This window comes from Gorilla gorilla, chromosome 1, assembly GCF_029281585.2.
Source record: "Gorilla gorilla gorilla isolate KB3781 chromosome 1, NHGRI_mGorGor1-v2.1_pri, whole genome shotgun sequence".
In the NCBI taxonomy this organism is placed as follows: domain Eukaryota; kingdom Metazoa; phylum Chordata; class Mammalia; order Primates; family Hominidae; genus Gorilla; species Gorilla gorilla.
This window is the reverse complement of record NC_073224.2, coordinates 160,640,065-160,655,149: the sequence shown is the minus strand read 5'-3', so window position 1 is coordinate 160,655,149 and position 15,085 is coordinate 160,640,065. Positions and strand designations below refer to the sequence as shown.

At 33.1% G+C, this 15,085-nt stretch overlaps 1 long non-coding RNA gene across 1 annotated transcript; it reads right to left on the bottom strand.

Annotated features, from left to right (window-relative positions):
• Positions 1-13,698: 13,698 nt before the first annotated feature.
• LOC129529438 (uncharacterized) lies at positions 13,699-14,812 on the bottom strand. Its single transcript, XR_008674937.1, has 2 exons — positions 14,516-14,812; positions 13,699-13,990 (listed from the first exon to the last, which is right to left on the bottom strand). It is a non-coding gene; the product is annotated as an uncharacterized lncRNA (long non-coding RNA).
• Between the last annotated feature and the right edge of the window lie 273 nt (positions 14,813-15,085).

Genomic DNA, 15,085 nt, shown 5'->3' with positions numbered 1-15,085 from the left:
ATACCTCGAGTTCCTGATTGTGCTGTTGGTTGACTTTCTAATGTGTTCTTTCCTTCTTTTTATATTTTCTTTCTTTCTAAACATAGTACAATGTCTCTAGCTAAAAAAGAAATGGGTAAGTCACAAATCTGAAATATATTCCTCAGTCATGAACTTCACAGGTAACCAGTGCTCATTACAGAGGCTGAAGTTTTTAAATTTTAAGAACACTTTAAATCAATGCTTTTTGAGTGGCACTGAGTAATTTGTGCTAGTTTTCCTCAGTCGTTTAACGACCCGTAAGTGAACTATTGCACAAAATAATGCAGTGTTCACTTATAATTTTCAAATAATTTTTTGCATGAATGTACTTTTAATTTAAACAGTATTATATAAATTAACATTCTGGAGTCTGAAACATTGTTCATTCCCTCTGTAATATCCCGGTTACAGACACTGAAATAATTTCACCTTTCTTAGATCAGCCTACTATAGCAATAACAGTGTCATTTGGTTTCTCTTTAAGGAAGCATACTGATAAATTTACAATATAGTTTGCAACTATGGCCCAACTACTAAGGAAATTCTACTCCATGAAGCTTGTTAAGTTATTCAACGTAAGGCCAAGGGCATATTTTTAAAGAAAATAAAATGAATGCTTTTAATTTATCAATTGTTCTGTCATTAGGGGTCTAAACTGTTGTATACTTTTTGTTGGATCATTAGGCAACCTTGTAATAAGGAGAAAAAAATGTAAATGTCTGGAACAATTTGTTCATAGCTATAAGCCTACAACCACGGTGTTAAAAGCTCCCTAGTGGCAAGGTAGTTTCAGAATTCCCATGTGATATATAGCATTGCAAACGAGGTACTATGAAAATTTCTACAGATTGCTGCTTAATGTGTAAATTAATCTGACTCAGTAAGGATCTTGCCAGTCACTGGCAGCTATAATTATAGATCAAAATAAGATCTTGCTCTACAAATTTGTTCAACCAGAGAACTGTAGCATATACACAAGTTTATTTAAATACTTTAATTATTTACTGCCAGGATTGGTGACACACGTGTGCTTCAACTTGCAAACACTAATAGGAATGATATAGCACCATGTTAGTAGCATAAAACAAACAAGGTAATTAAAAAATATAGAGGAAAAACAACACCAAATAACAAAACCAAATATCCATCTCTAAGCACAATAGATTTTCAAAGCAAATTGATCAAATAATAGACATCAGTCAGAATGGGCATTTGGAAGGATCCAATTAAGTATGAAGCTGATACCTCTTTACAATCTTATAATCTTAAAATTAAAATTAAAATCTAAATTACCCCAATTAAGCCCTCATTAACTAGCTTAATTCAGAGGTCTACTTAAATTTCAAGGTAACAGCTGAAAGTTTATTTAAGACAAGCATGTTTACACTTAATGAGATTCCTATGAATTTTTGGCTTTTTTGGAGAGTTTAGGAAAGCGCCAACCTTGAAAGTCACATCTGTTCTGTTACTAGAACTAGAAAACAATCCCCTTCCTTCTATTAACTATGAGAAACAGAATTCTCTAGGAAAAATACACTGCAATTGACAAAGGATCCCCTTTTTCCCCCAAGGTAATCTTTAATATTGTCCTTACTCAATTGAAGTAAATCCTAATTTAAATAAACTAATCTGAAACTCCATTCAAAGAAAGGAAGAAGTGGTACCATAAGAGGAGATCTGCTATTACAATTTCAAAGCACTCCTTATTTTCCTTGAGGGTAATACTTAAAGATAACATTAACGAAGCTCTCTGCCTAATATTGAGGAATGTGGCCTTCTCCTTTTCCATAGTGCCACTCTGTCAATGGAGAGATGATTAAACTATATACATCTTTCTTCACCTTCATTAAGAAACTGTGTAGCATAATGTAGGGAACACAAGGCTGGAAGTCAAGACCTTGGTTTCTGCAAGAATAACTGATTGTAAGCAAAGCACTTAACCTCTATGAACCTCAGTTACTTCATCTATAACATGAGAAGCTTGGGCCAGAAGACTTCTAAGGTGTCTCTTTCAGTTCAGTATTTAATCATCCTATAAAACTGTGTATAGAAATGAAGAGAACTGACTGGTTCTCTAGCTAATCTTGACTCTTTAAACAAAGCTTCTCAGTGATATGGATATTTCAAGGAAAAGAAGTTTGCCTTAATTTTTCACTTCACACAAAAAGCCCTACTTCTAGAAAGAAGAGGTATGTACCTCCATGATATATTCTAAGGTACTGGAAAATCCCTGTAACTCACTAAAGGCTCTAAAGTTGTCAGCTTTAGACACTTCTTCGTGTTAGATGGCAGCATTTTTCAGTAGGCTTTGAACTTGATTTGCTGTTACTGGGTTTGTCAAACTGGGAGCATGAATGTTTAGCGATCTGATCAAGTTAAGGTTATTCACACTTAGTGCAAATGTGTTTTTTAAATCGTGTCTCAGGTCCACATTCTGCAGTCGATACAGAAGGATTTGGATGGAAAAGGGACTGAGCATTACCATTTCAGAAAAGATTCTTGAAAGACACTGCATTAAGGATAACTAAGTATTAGCAAACACCAGAAAAGCAAGGGCAGGAACTCTGTGTCTCAAGATATTCAGGGTACTCACAAAATATGATATCCCATTGGGAGGAAATGGGATTTCCTCTTTTCACTAAGAGAAAAACTTAATATTTTGCTGCTAACCTTATCATGAGCTCCTAGTAGGGTTTGACTGTCCTACATTCCTTAGTCCTTTAATTAAAGCAAGACTGGAAAAGTGAAGTGCAACAAACATGAATGGTTTAGCAGCCAGAGCTTTTTCTTTTTTTTTTTTTTCCTTAGAAAAACAATAAAGCAAAAGAAAAAAAATTATTTGATGATTGCTACCTAACATTTGTGTTTGGTGTTAGGAGGAAAATAGAGATTAGTGGAGAAAATAGCAAATCCCAGGTCTAAAAGGGGGCTGTGCATGTCCTCAGTTTCAACCAATGTTCCTGTATGATGGGGACTCATTATTGCCATTGATTGCCATGTCTTCTGAGTTCTCACAAGAAGTCTTCAATCTAGACTTTCATAAGCCATCCTCCATTTAAAAAAGAAAAATTGACAGCTATTTTTTTAAAAGTTTAAAATATTATGCAGGTTAAACAAAACACATTGGCAGGCTAGATTGACCCAAATCTACCAGTTTTCAACTTTTGAACTAGAGCTCCATTAAACATATACGTAAGTATCAAACCCTAAAAAGCCAACACTCCTAATTGAATAAAAACAGCAACAACAACAACCAAACTCAATGCCCAAGTCAAAAACCTACCTGGGGACATACAGTAGGCTATCATCACCTGATTTCCTTGATGTTAGCCTGGTACTTAATCCACAGTGCTATGTTTTTACTGGTTAAGAATTTTTTTCCAATAATATGGACATGGAAGTATACCACCCACAGAATCAAAGATCACAGTCATTATTGTGACTAAAATAGCAGTCATATTATTAGAGACACTGACACACACTCAAAAAAATTAGATGTGGGTGTTTGAATATTTTGAAAAAGGATTATGCAGTGTATCTTCTCTATACTCTTTGCAGCTGATAAGTTATTAAATATGTTTGGAGGACAATACGTGGTTTCTTTCTAAAACAAGTAACAGTTTTTAATTTTTTCTTATTTTTTTCTTGTCAGCCATTTGCTGGGAAGTATCCAGTGTGTTCTTTCTTTTGCAGATTGCCACAAAAGGCACAACATTGAATTTGAATATTTCATTGTTTTTTAGCTGCTCTAAAGGTAAACCAAGAGGGCAAAGAAAATTCAAGTTAATTAAGGCATAATCCATTAATGGCATAAATACTGCCAACAAAAAAATAATACTCAGTACTCTTAAAACACCTCTAGCCCAATTTTGTTGATTAAGTAGGGGATTCTACTCTTAGTTTTCATATTTTTGCATTTGTTTCATAGGATCTAAGCTAATACCATAGGGCAGTGGTACCCAAATTTTTTTGTCTAATTCCCTATTACTTAAAAATAACACATAATTAAAATTGTATATGTAGTCGTATACACTATATAGACCATGTGTGTGTGTATATGTGTGTGTGTATACATATATATTTGTTTATTTATTAAACAATTATTTATATGGCACCTAGCAAATGTCAGAGACCAGAGACCCAGTGGTAAGCAAGACAGCTACTTCCTGTTCTATTCTAAATTTTATAACCTGGTGATTGATATAAACATTAAACAAAAACCATTAAAAGAATTATTAAAAGTTTAATTGTGAAGAATGTTAATTAAAAAAAGAGTCTCTAATGGGGAGATTAACCATAGCCTAGTGTGGGTGGGGACTGAGAGTTTGGGTCTTGGAGGACAACTAAGAAAGTAGCATTTATGTTAGACTTGGAAGAAGGCATGAATGCTGGCCAGACCAAGAATTAGTGGAAGAGCATCCCTAGCAGCTAAAAATCAGAGTTGGCTTTTAAATACTTCTTCCCTAATGGGGCCTCATTGAGCTTTCTTTAAGGCCTGTCAACAATTTCACATTTTATTATGACTTTGGTAAATGATAGTACTATTGGCAAAGGCCTTGGGTCACACAGACTGGGTTCAATTTACTCACTATGGAAACAAACAGAGTAAATTCTTTTACTTCTAATTTTCTTATTTGCAAATAGAAGATATAAAACCTTGTTTCTTCTCTAAACTTTTTTGGAAATTAAATTAAGTAAAATATATTAAGCAAATGGCTCAAATTTGATATACAGTAGTTGTTAGTGTGTTATATTTTCTTTCCCCTTCATGATGAAAAACGCTGAAAAAAGATACAACTTAAGAATATTGCAGGTGGATGGAATTATGAAGTTGATTGAAGGGGTTTTATCCCCGTATAAAAGTGTTTGCTTGCAACCCTTTTCTTTGCCTTTTACTTACTCTTCAGGAAACAAATAATCCTGCTTCCAAAAAAACCAAAGCTGGCATTTGTTTAATGTAAGACATTGCACTGATCAACTTTAGTAAGATGTTTAGTTTGGTCTTTACAACCTTGGGTATGAGGTATTCTCACTTCCGTTTTACAAAAGGAGAAACTGAGGTTACTAATGTTAAGCAATTTGCCCAAGGTCAAATTTTTATCAAGTAGGCACTTGGGATTTAAACTTAGGTTGCATAACTCTAAAGGCCATGTTCTTAGCATATTTTATGGAATAAATATTTTAATTATGTGTGCACATCATTCGAAATAACTTGAAAAAAAACCTGTTAAGTATTACATTAGAATTTTATATTAGAAATATAAAAACGTTTATTTTTATGATACAAACATCAGAAAGTACAATTCAAAAAATATTTTCTTATCTCAGTATTAGTGTTTCCTCAAGGGAAGGGTGGGGCGAGCTGAGTTTCAACATTTTTGTTTGACTGTTCTTTTGGATTTAAAATAGAAAGATTTGAGAGCCATTGGCATGGAAAGACGTAACAAAATTTAAAATATTTGCTTAGTATTTTTCTTCTGATTGTCTCTCAATAGGAAATGATAGAAAATGAGAAAAGAGTTATATACATGAGAATGCTTATTTAAAAAGTGAGCAATTAGAATCAACATCTTTATCCAACAATAGAAAAATAATTGATTAGTACAGAATTAATCCATAAAAATGAATATCAATTAGCCATTTAAAATGATAGTCCTAAAGACACTGGCAAAGTAGACAATATTTTGGTATATGAAGACGTTTGGAGGAAAGCAGGATACAAAACTACCTATTAAGATTTTAACTTGGAATTGAGTCTAGACTCTTTTCCAACCTACAATATCCTGTTGCAGTGATCCCTATACCTATCACCATGGCTCCCCTTAAATAAAGTCTGCCTTATCATATTTAAAAAAAGAAGAGAAATTATAACTATATAAAAATAGAAATATAATAAACAGACCACAAAATGATAATGGTTGTTCTCTTGGACTTATATATGGGCATTAACACTATTTTTTATTTTCTATTCTTTTTAAAGTGGCCAAAGTGCTTTCAATTTTAAAACATTATTTAAATAAACAGCACACACCAAGTCATAGACATACAGAGCAGTTATTTCTAAAATTGTTCAACAGTGGATTATTTCTCCATCAGTTCACCCTTTCTCCTTTTACATACAACTAGACAGTGATTATCATATTGTAATATATTTGTTTTTGTGTCTAGTTCATTTGCCAGCCTCCTGACTAATTAAAAACTGGGATTGTGTCTTATCCATCTTTATATATTCAGTGCTTAGCACAGCGGCCTACATTTACTAAGATTTCAGTGTACTTTGGTTTAATAAATGGATGAATGACTATATCTTAATACCATTTATTTTTCTAGTGTTGATACAAGGGCTTGGCGATAAAAATTAAGTTTTATTTGTAGTGGGGAATTAAGTTTACTGATTATTTGTAGAGGAAAATTAAGTTTACAAAATAACAGGTTTAGGCAATCACCATCAGTAGTGAAAAACACAAGAAAAGGCAAGGAAAGCAGACCTTATTTGCCTCTTGATGGAAATATACAACATCCTTAATGAAGCATTATTGCCTAAAGTTGAACCTGAAATAGAACACATCTCAAGATTTAACTAGTAGAAATATAAAAGATAGAAGAACATTAAACAACGTCATAGAGATTCAATCATCAAAGTCCAGAGCATGAGAACTCTAGGGGAGAAATGACCCAGTTTTGTCAACAAATAAATTGCAAAATAAAAAAAAAGAGAGAATGGAAACATAAAGATTAAAAGAGGCCTACGAGGCAAATCAATCAAATGCAGACTGCAGCTGGTTTGAATCCTTATTCAAACAAACAAACAAACAAACAAACAAACAATATGAAAAACGGACTTTTGAACTCTGGTGTTTTGATTGTATTATAAAGTTAATGTTAATTTTAACTGTGATAATTATATTATGGTCATTTTATTGGTGTGTTTGTGTCTTTTCGAGATGCATACAGGCATATTTATGGATGGTAATGAAATCTGGGTCTGTGAGAGAAGAAGGAGGGGTATAAATGAAAATGAAACCATATTACTCATAAGTCCATAATTGCTAAACTCAGATGATGGATATGCGGTGATTTATTATACTATACTATACATTTACATATGTTGGAATTTTTTGTAATTCAAAAAATTCCTTAAAAAATAGGTTCAAAATAATTCAAAGCAAAACAAAACAAAGAAACTGGCTTAGCAAGGAGTCCCTGTTTTATTTATTCAATCAATTGCTTTCTAATAACCTGGCCCGTAAAGCACTTCTTTTGTTTTGTCTGTGATAGATCAATACATTTCCATCTTATGACTATAATTTTTTTAATGTTTATTTTCCTTTCAATAGTTTTCGGGGTATAGGTGGTTTTGGTTATACGGATAAGTTCTTTAGGGGTGATTTTTGAGATTTAATGCACCTGTCACTGGAGCAGTAGTGTACACTGTATTCAATTTTTTTATATATATATATACACTATATATATTACTACATATACTATATATATTACTATATATATACACAATATATATATTACTATATATACACAATATATATATTACTATATATACACTATATATTACTATATATACACACTATATATATTACTATATATACACACTATATATATTACTATATATACACAATATATATTACTATATATACACAATATATAACTATATATATACACAATATATATAACTATATATACACAATATATATATTACTATATATACTATATATAACTATATATACTATATATATTACTATATATACTATATATTACTCTATATATACTATATATATTACTATATACACTACATATTACTATATATACTATATATTACTATATATACTATATATATTACTGTATATACAATATATATTACTATATATACACAATATATATTACTATATATATACACAATATATATATTACTATATATACACACTATATATGACTATATATACACACTATATATTACTATATATACACAACATATATTACTATATATACACAATATATAACTATATATACATAATATATATATTACTATATATACACTACATAAATTACTATATATACACTATATATTACTATATATACACAATATATATATTACTATATATACACAATATATATTACTCTATATATACACTATATATATTACTATATATACAGAATATATATAACTATATGTACACAATATATATATTACTATATATACTACTATATATACTATATATTACTATATATACAATATATATTACTGTATATACTATATATTATTATATATATATACACACACACACATTTCTATCCCACACCTCCCTTCCAACCTTTCCCCCATGTCCACAAAGTCCATTGTATCATTCTTATGACTTTGCATCCTCATAGCTTAGCTCCCACTTATAAGTGAGAACATATGATATTTAGTATTCCATTCCTGAGTTACCTTACTTAGAATTATGGCCTCCAACTCTATCCAAATTGCTGCAAAAGGCATTACTGTGTTTCTTTTTATGGATGAGTAGTATTCCATGGTGTGTATATGCCACATTTTCTTTATCTACTTGTTGGCTGATGGGCACTTAGGTTGGTTCCATATCTTTGCAATTGCAAATTGTGCTGCTATAAACATGCATATGCATATGCATATGTCTTTTTCATATAATGACTTACTTTCCTTTGGATAGATACCCAGTAGTGGGATTGCTGGATATGATTTTTTTTTCAATGATTTAGTACTCCTAGGATGAATACAGCATATAAAGGCAAATGTATGCAAATGAATGGATAACTGTTAAAGAACCACTAGTCTTAATTTCACAAATCTCTTTTCTTGGGAGAGAACTAACATTTTGATTTCTTTGGTATTCAATTATTTGTTGTTCATCTGACTCTCTTAGGAATTCAAAAGACTGCCCAAAGTCTTCCTGCAGCAAAGCTATGTCTGGGGCACTATGTAGAGTTAATTAGGTAAGTCAAATAGAACACAGAGATTAGCATAAAGTATAGTTAACCATGTCTACCATAGGGTAATTGTGTTTTCTTACCACTTATGAAGAAATGATTATGTAGTAAATTAATGTTCCAATTTTACTGTTATTTATAAAGAGCCACTATGTAAAAGACACTAAAAACTTCTGTAATGGTTGATCGTTACATGTCAACTTGGCTCCACCATGGTCCCCAAATAATGCAGTCAAACATTATTCTGGATGTATTTGTAAGGGTGTTTTTTGATGAGATTGACATTTTAATCTGTGAATTTTGAGTAAGGCAGATTTTACCTCCATAGTGTGAGTGGACCTCATTCAATCAGTTGAAGACCTAAATAGAACAAAAAACTGAGCTCCACCAAGCATGAGTAAATTCTGTTACAGGCAGCCTTTGATCTTGAATGGTAACAGGGGCTTTTTTCCTGGAATTTCAGTCTGCCAGCCTACTCTGCAGATTTTTGGACTTGCCAGACTCCATAGTCTTGTGAGGCAATTCCATAAAATAACTCTTTTCATACACACATACACACACACACACACACACACACACACAAACACACACACACTCTCTCTAAAGGTTAGGTTTCTCTGGAGAACCCTAATACAGCCTCAGACAAAAGTTTAGATATAATAAATGTTTCAGTTTAGCACTAAACAGAATACCTACTCACAATAGAATTTAGTAAGAATATTAGTGGTAGTCTGTAGCAGCTACATATAATGGAGGTCCTACCTTCCCTTTAAATAGCCTTACTTCTCAAACTCATCTGAAATGTTGTAGTGTCTTTTGGCAATGTAGTGTATAGATTTTCTCGTTCAATTATTTTTCTGAATTATCCTCTTTTAGAAGCAAATACCAACTTTTTCTCATTATAAATTGTTACATATTTAAATTTTTATTTACTCTTAGAATACAATATTAAAGATTGCAATATTAAAGATTGCAGCAGGTAAGACACAAAGATAGCTCACAAATGTATACTTTTTAATCGGTTACAGTTTTGGAGTTGTTCTATGCAATTTATTTAGGGAATATAAAGGCTATTTTAGTCAGTTTGGGCTGCTATCACAAAATGCCATTCACTGAGTGTCTTAAATAACTAATATTTATTTCTCACAGTTCTGGAGCTTGGGGATTCCAAGATCAAGGTGCTGACAGATTGGGTGTCAGGGAGGGCTCTCTTTCTGGTTTGTAAATGGCCTTCTTGTTAAGTCCTCACATGGCTCCTTGGTGTTTTACCAGAAGAAAAGAGAGAGAGAGAGGCAGACAGACACACAGAGAGAGGTAAGGAGAGGGAGAGAGAAGGAGAGTTCTCCTGTTTCTTCCTCTTTTTATAAGGGCATTGATACTATCACGAGGACTCCACACTCATACCTAATTTAGTTACCTCCCAAAAGCTTATGTGCTCTTGTTGTCGGGGCTGGAGTGCAATGGCGCTATGTTGGCTCACCGCGACCTCCGCCTCCCGGGTTCAAGCGATTCTCCTGCCTCACCCTTCCCAGTAGCTGGGATTACAGGCATACGCCAACACGCTCGGCTAATATTATTATTTTTTTTATTTTTTATTTTATTTTATTATTCTTATACTTTAAGTTTTAGGGTACATGTGCACAGTGTGCAGGTTAGTTGCATATGTATACATGTGCCATGCTGGTGTGCTGCACCCATTAACTCGTCATTTAGCATTAGGTATACTAATGTTATATTTTAATAGAGACGGGGTTCTCCATGTTGGTGAGGCTGGTCTCGAACTCCCGACCTCAGGTGATCCGCCCACCTCGGCCTCCCAAAGTGCTGGGATTACAGGCATGAGCCAGCGCCTGGCAGAATACTTAATTTTTAAACATTTTATGAGTGCTTCAATGTATAAAATTTGGAGAGACAACAAACATCCACTCCATAGCAAAGGCAAACAAAAATTATAGACAACCAAGATAGATCAATGACTCAACTTCATCTTTTATGTATACATTCATCATCCTAATTCCTTTTCTCATAAAACAAAGGTATTATATCATTTATTTTCCGATGTTCACACTCACTCTGGATTTTTGTTGCTGTTAATGTGGTCTGACTTCACTGGTATATCCCCATATGGAAGACAGTTCCTCCTATTATTTAAACAAAAGAAAAGAAAACAGAACAAAGCAAAGTACAAAGAATGTGAAAAAGTTTTCCTGAGTATAATTGTTTATTAAGATTTGACAAATGAGGATGAAGAGTAGCCAAAAAATATGTTTTTCCATAGGCCAGGGCAAAATTCTATTTATATTTCAAGCAGGACATTACCCTACGATGAATCTACTACCCCTTCAATATGTCACCTCTGTCTCATTTTGCCAAATCATCTATGTTGTTTTCTGTCCATCTTTTTTATCTCTTCGTTTTCTTATAAGAAAAGCTCTGTCCTCATGTTGTGCTGCCTGGGCTCTTCTCAGCACCCCCGACCTTAGGGTCTTTGAGCTTATTCAATTATTTCTCGCTAAAAATGAGTTGCTGTTACAAGCAGAAATGTGGTGCAAACTGTTAAATGTAAAATCAAATAGAATTAACTAAATTAGAAATAATTTAGTTAATTAAAAATAAATAATTGTAATTTAATTAATTAGAACTAATTATGTAGAAATAGATATAATATATTAATAATCATAATAAAGTATAGACAACTTATTTCTTAAGTTAATATAAATGAATTTTTAAAATCCTATTATACGCTCTTTATAAGAGATACAAGTAAAGTATAAATAGAAAGAAAAATTTAAAAAAGTTGTATAAAAGTTATATCAGTGCAATATTAAACTAAAAAGATGTTGGTTTATCAGTATCAGATATTTAGAATATAAGGCAAAAAAAATCCTAAGGAAAAGTAATGTCACTGAACAATGACTTCAAATATATTGTAGAAAAAAAGAAACAGAGAATTTGATGAATATACCATTGAAGTGCACACAATTAAAAGCATTTTTGTAATTAATAGATCAAGTAGTCAAATTTAATAGAGATAAAGATTTAAACAAAGCAACCAATAAACAAAATCTAGCAGATATACATAGAGAACTCTGCACTGAAGATTTTAATAGTATATGTTTTCTCAGATGTACACATAAAACATTGATTAAAATTTACTAAATTCCCAGTCTCAAATTACTGGTATTAGACCATGAGTTATCATGTCCTATGGGTCTGGGAAGACCCTATAGTGTCAGAAATGAGAAAGATGTTTTAAATAATGCATTTGGAAATAGAATAAATGGGTAAATGAAGCTTGCTACCTTCAATCAGTATTTTACTTACTGATATATTTTCACTTCATCCCTTTATGCTGCCCTTTGCGCGTGGTGGTATGAATATGCGACTTTAGTCCTCTAATGTTTAGATCACTATACTAGTATCAGGTAATTATATATAGTTTCATTGGAAAGTACTCAGGGTAAAATGTCTCATTTTGATGCAAAAATTTATTTTGTTTAGTCGCTCCATTAGTAGTTGGGATTGATCAGAAGGAAAACATGTAGCATGGGTTGGTTGAGGCTAATAACTTTACCTCTGTTTTATGTTTCGATCTTTCACTCTACTACAGGTTACTACCTTTATATCCTAAATTTAAACTGCCCAAAAGATATTTATCTTCCTCCCACAAACTTGTTCATCCTCTTCTTTTTGGTCCCCCTCTGTCAGTGAGTGGAATTGCATATACCCAGAAAAATGCATTCTGAGTCAGAAACTGCAGACAGACTCTATCCTCCCTTTCAATCTTCACCACCAATCTTTACTGTTTGGACTTAATCTCTCATCATTTCTCATCTTGGTTTTGCATCAGCAGGCTAACAATTCTTCTTGCTTCTAGTATTGTTCTCTTCTAATCCTTTATGGTACAACCAAAAGAGTCTTTCAGAAACACAAATCAAATTATAGCACGTTCTTATTTTATTGATTCCCATTGCCTATGAGATATATTCTAAACTTATTTGTGCAGTATATAAGGTCTTTCAAGAGCTTGCCCTTTCTCAGTTTTCTATCTTCAAATCTTCCCTTTTCTCTCATACTCATCAAGTCACCCTATCAAACTATGCCTTTCTTTGTAACTTCCACGATGCAAAATGCCTTCTCTTGACTCCTTCTTGCTCAGAGAGCTCCCTATGCTTAGAAAATTTTTATTCTTTTTTTTCCCATTCAACTTCACTAATTTCTACATCATGACTCAGTTCAACATCATCTCCATGAAGGAATGTGTTTGCAATTACTACTAGTTCATGTGCTTTGCCATGTGACCATAATTCCATTGTAATTATCATCCCTGCATAGACTATTTTCCCATGCATATGACAACATTTAGATTGCAAGCTGTTTGAGAATAAAGAAAGAATTAGTCATTTGTGTATCCTTGGTGCCTATTATTGCTCAACATATATGACTCACACGTCTCATAGGAAATGTGTAGCTGAAGTAGAACCAAAAGGCATGAAGGGAGTATGGGAGTATGGGAAGGAATGCAGCAAGGAGGGAGGTAGTCCCTCTTTCTTTATTAGCTAAATAAAGTAATTTGGATATATCATACACCTAATAAAATTAGCCTGTTTATTTCTTTCATCTGAAAGTCTTATCTGTGCACCCCCAAATTTCCCAAAATGCTGCAATAAATGCTTTGGAAATGAACTTACTCCTCCAGTATACACAGCATCCCTCTTTAGTAGTTATACATGCTTAAAATATTTATTTTGGCTGGACACAATGGCTCATTCCTCTAATCCTAACACTTTGGGAGGCCAAGGTGGTGAAAGGATTGCTTGGGTTCAGGAGTTTGAGGTCAGCCAGGGCAACACAGTGAGACCCCATCTTTACAAAAAATAAAAAATTAGCTGGGTGTGGTGGTGCAGGTCTGTAGTTCCAGCTACTTGGTAGACTGAGGTGGCAGGATTGCTTGAGCCCTGGGAGGTGGAGGCTGCACTCAGCTGTGACTGCACTACTGCACTCCAGCCTGGAAAACAGAGCGAGACTCTGTCTCAATGACAGCAACAACAACAACAGCAACAACAACAAAAGAAACATTTTTTAAAACTAATCTAAGAATAATAATTAATGGTATTAATAGTATTCCTGTTTCAAAGGCAAAGATCTAAGTTACACAGAAACTTTCCTTCGGTAGTTAAAATTAATTATATTTTTCATACATTTTTCTCCTTTCCTACCATTGCTAATTCTGTTTCCTCCTGAAACAGAATTCTGTTTTAGAATTTATGCACTTCATTTTTAAAAGCATTTATTTATTGTCTTCTCTTCATATTTTGACACGTATATTTAACATCATACATCTAAATTTAAAATATCTCTATTCTAAGTGGTCTTAGGATTCTGACCACCCTCTTTGCCTTAGGTATTATTATTGTCAAGTATTTCAGTTTTAATGTTCTTTTCCTCTTACGTCTCAAACCACGAGTTCTTATTTTTGTACAGAGTAAATTTTATTTTACATTTACCAAACTTCATATCAACTCTTACTGACATTTCTTCTTGCATTTTAAATTTTCCAGCTGGGACCATATTCTCTCTTCTGAGGTATATTATTTAGATATTTCCTAATTGAGGATCTGTTATGGTAAACATTTAGTTTGTTCAGCTCTGAAAATGATTGATTTTTTTCCTAAATTTCAGTATAGTAAAGTAACTGCCTGAGGGGTTCTTCCTGCCTTGTAATAAGGAGAGTTTAGTAGATACGAGGCCTGCAACACCACATGGGAGATGGAGTTTACTCAAATCATCTCCTCTGAAGCTCATACGTTAGGGGTTTTTCAAAGGCAGCTTTGGGGGAAGAGGCGGGGGTGACTAGGTAACAGGCGCTTGTTGCTGATTGGTTGGGGTGGAGATGACATCATAAACAGTCAAAGCTGCCCTTTTGCAGGCTGAATCGCTTCTGGATGGGGCCACAGGAGCAGGGTTGATGATGCAGGTGAGCCATGGGTGTCAGACATGCAAGAACCCTAGAAAGATATCTCAAAAGGCCAATCTACAATAGTGGTATTTGCAGGATTAATTGGGGAAGTTGCCTTAGTAGGACTCAGGCTCTTCTCCTTCC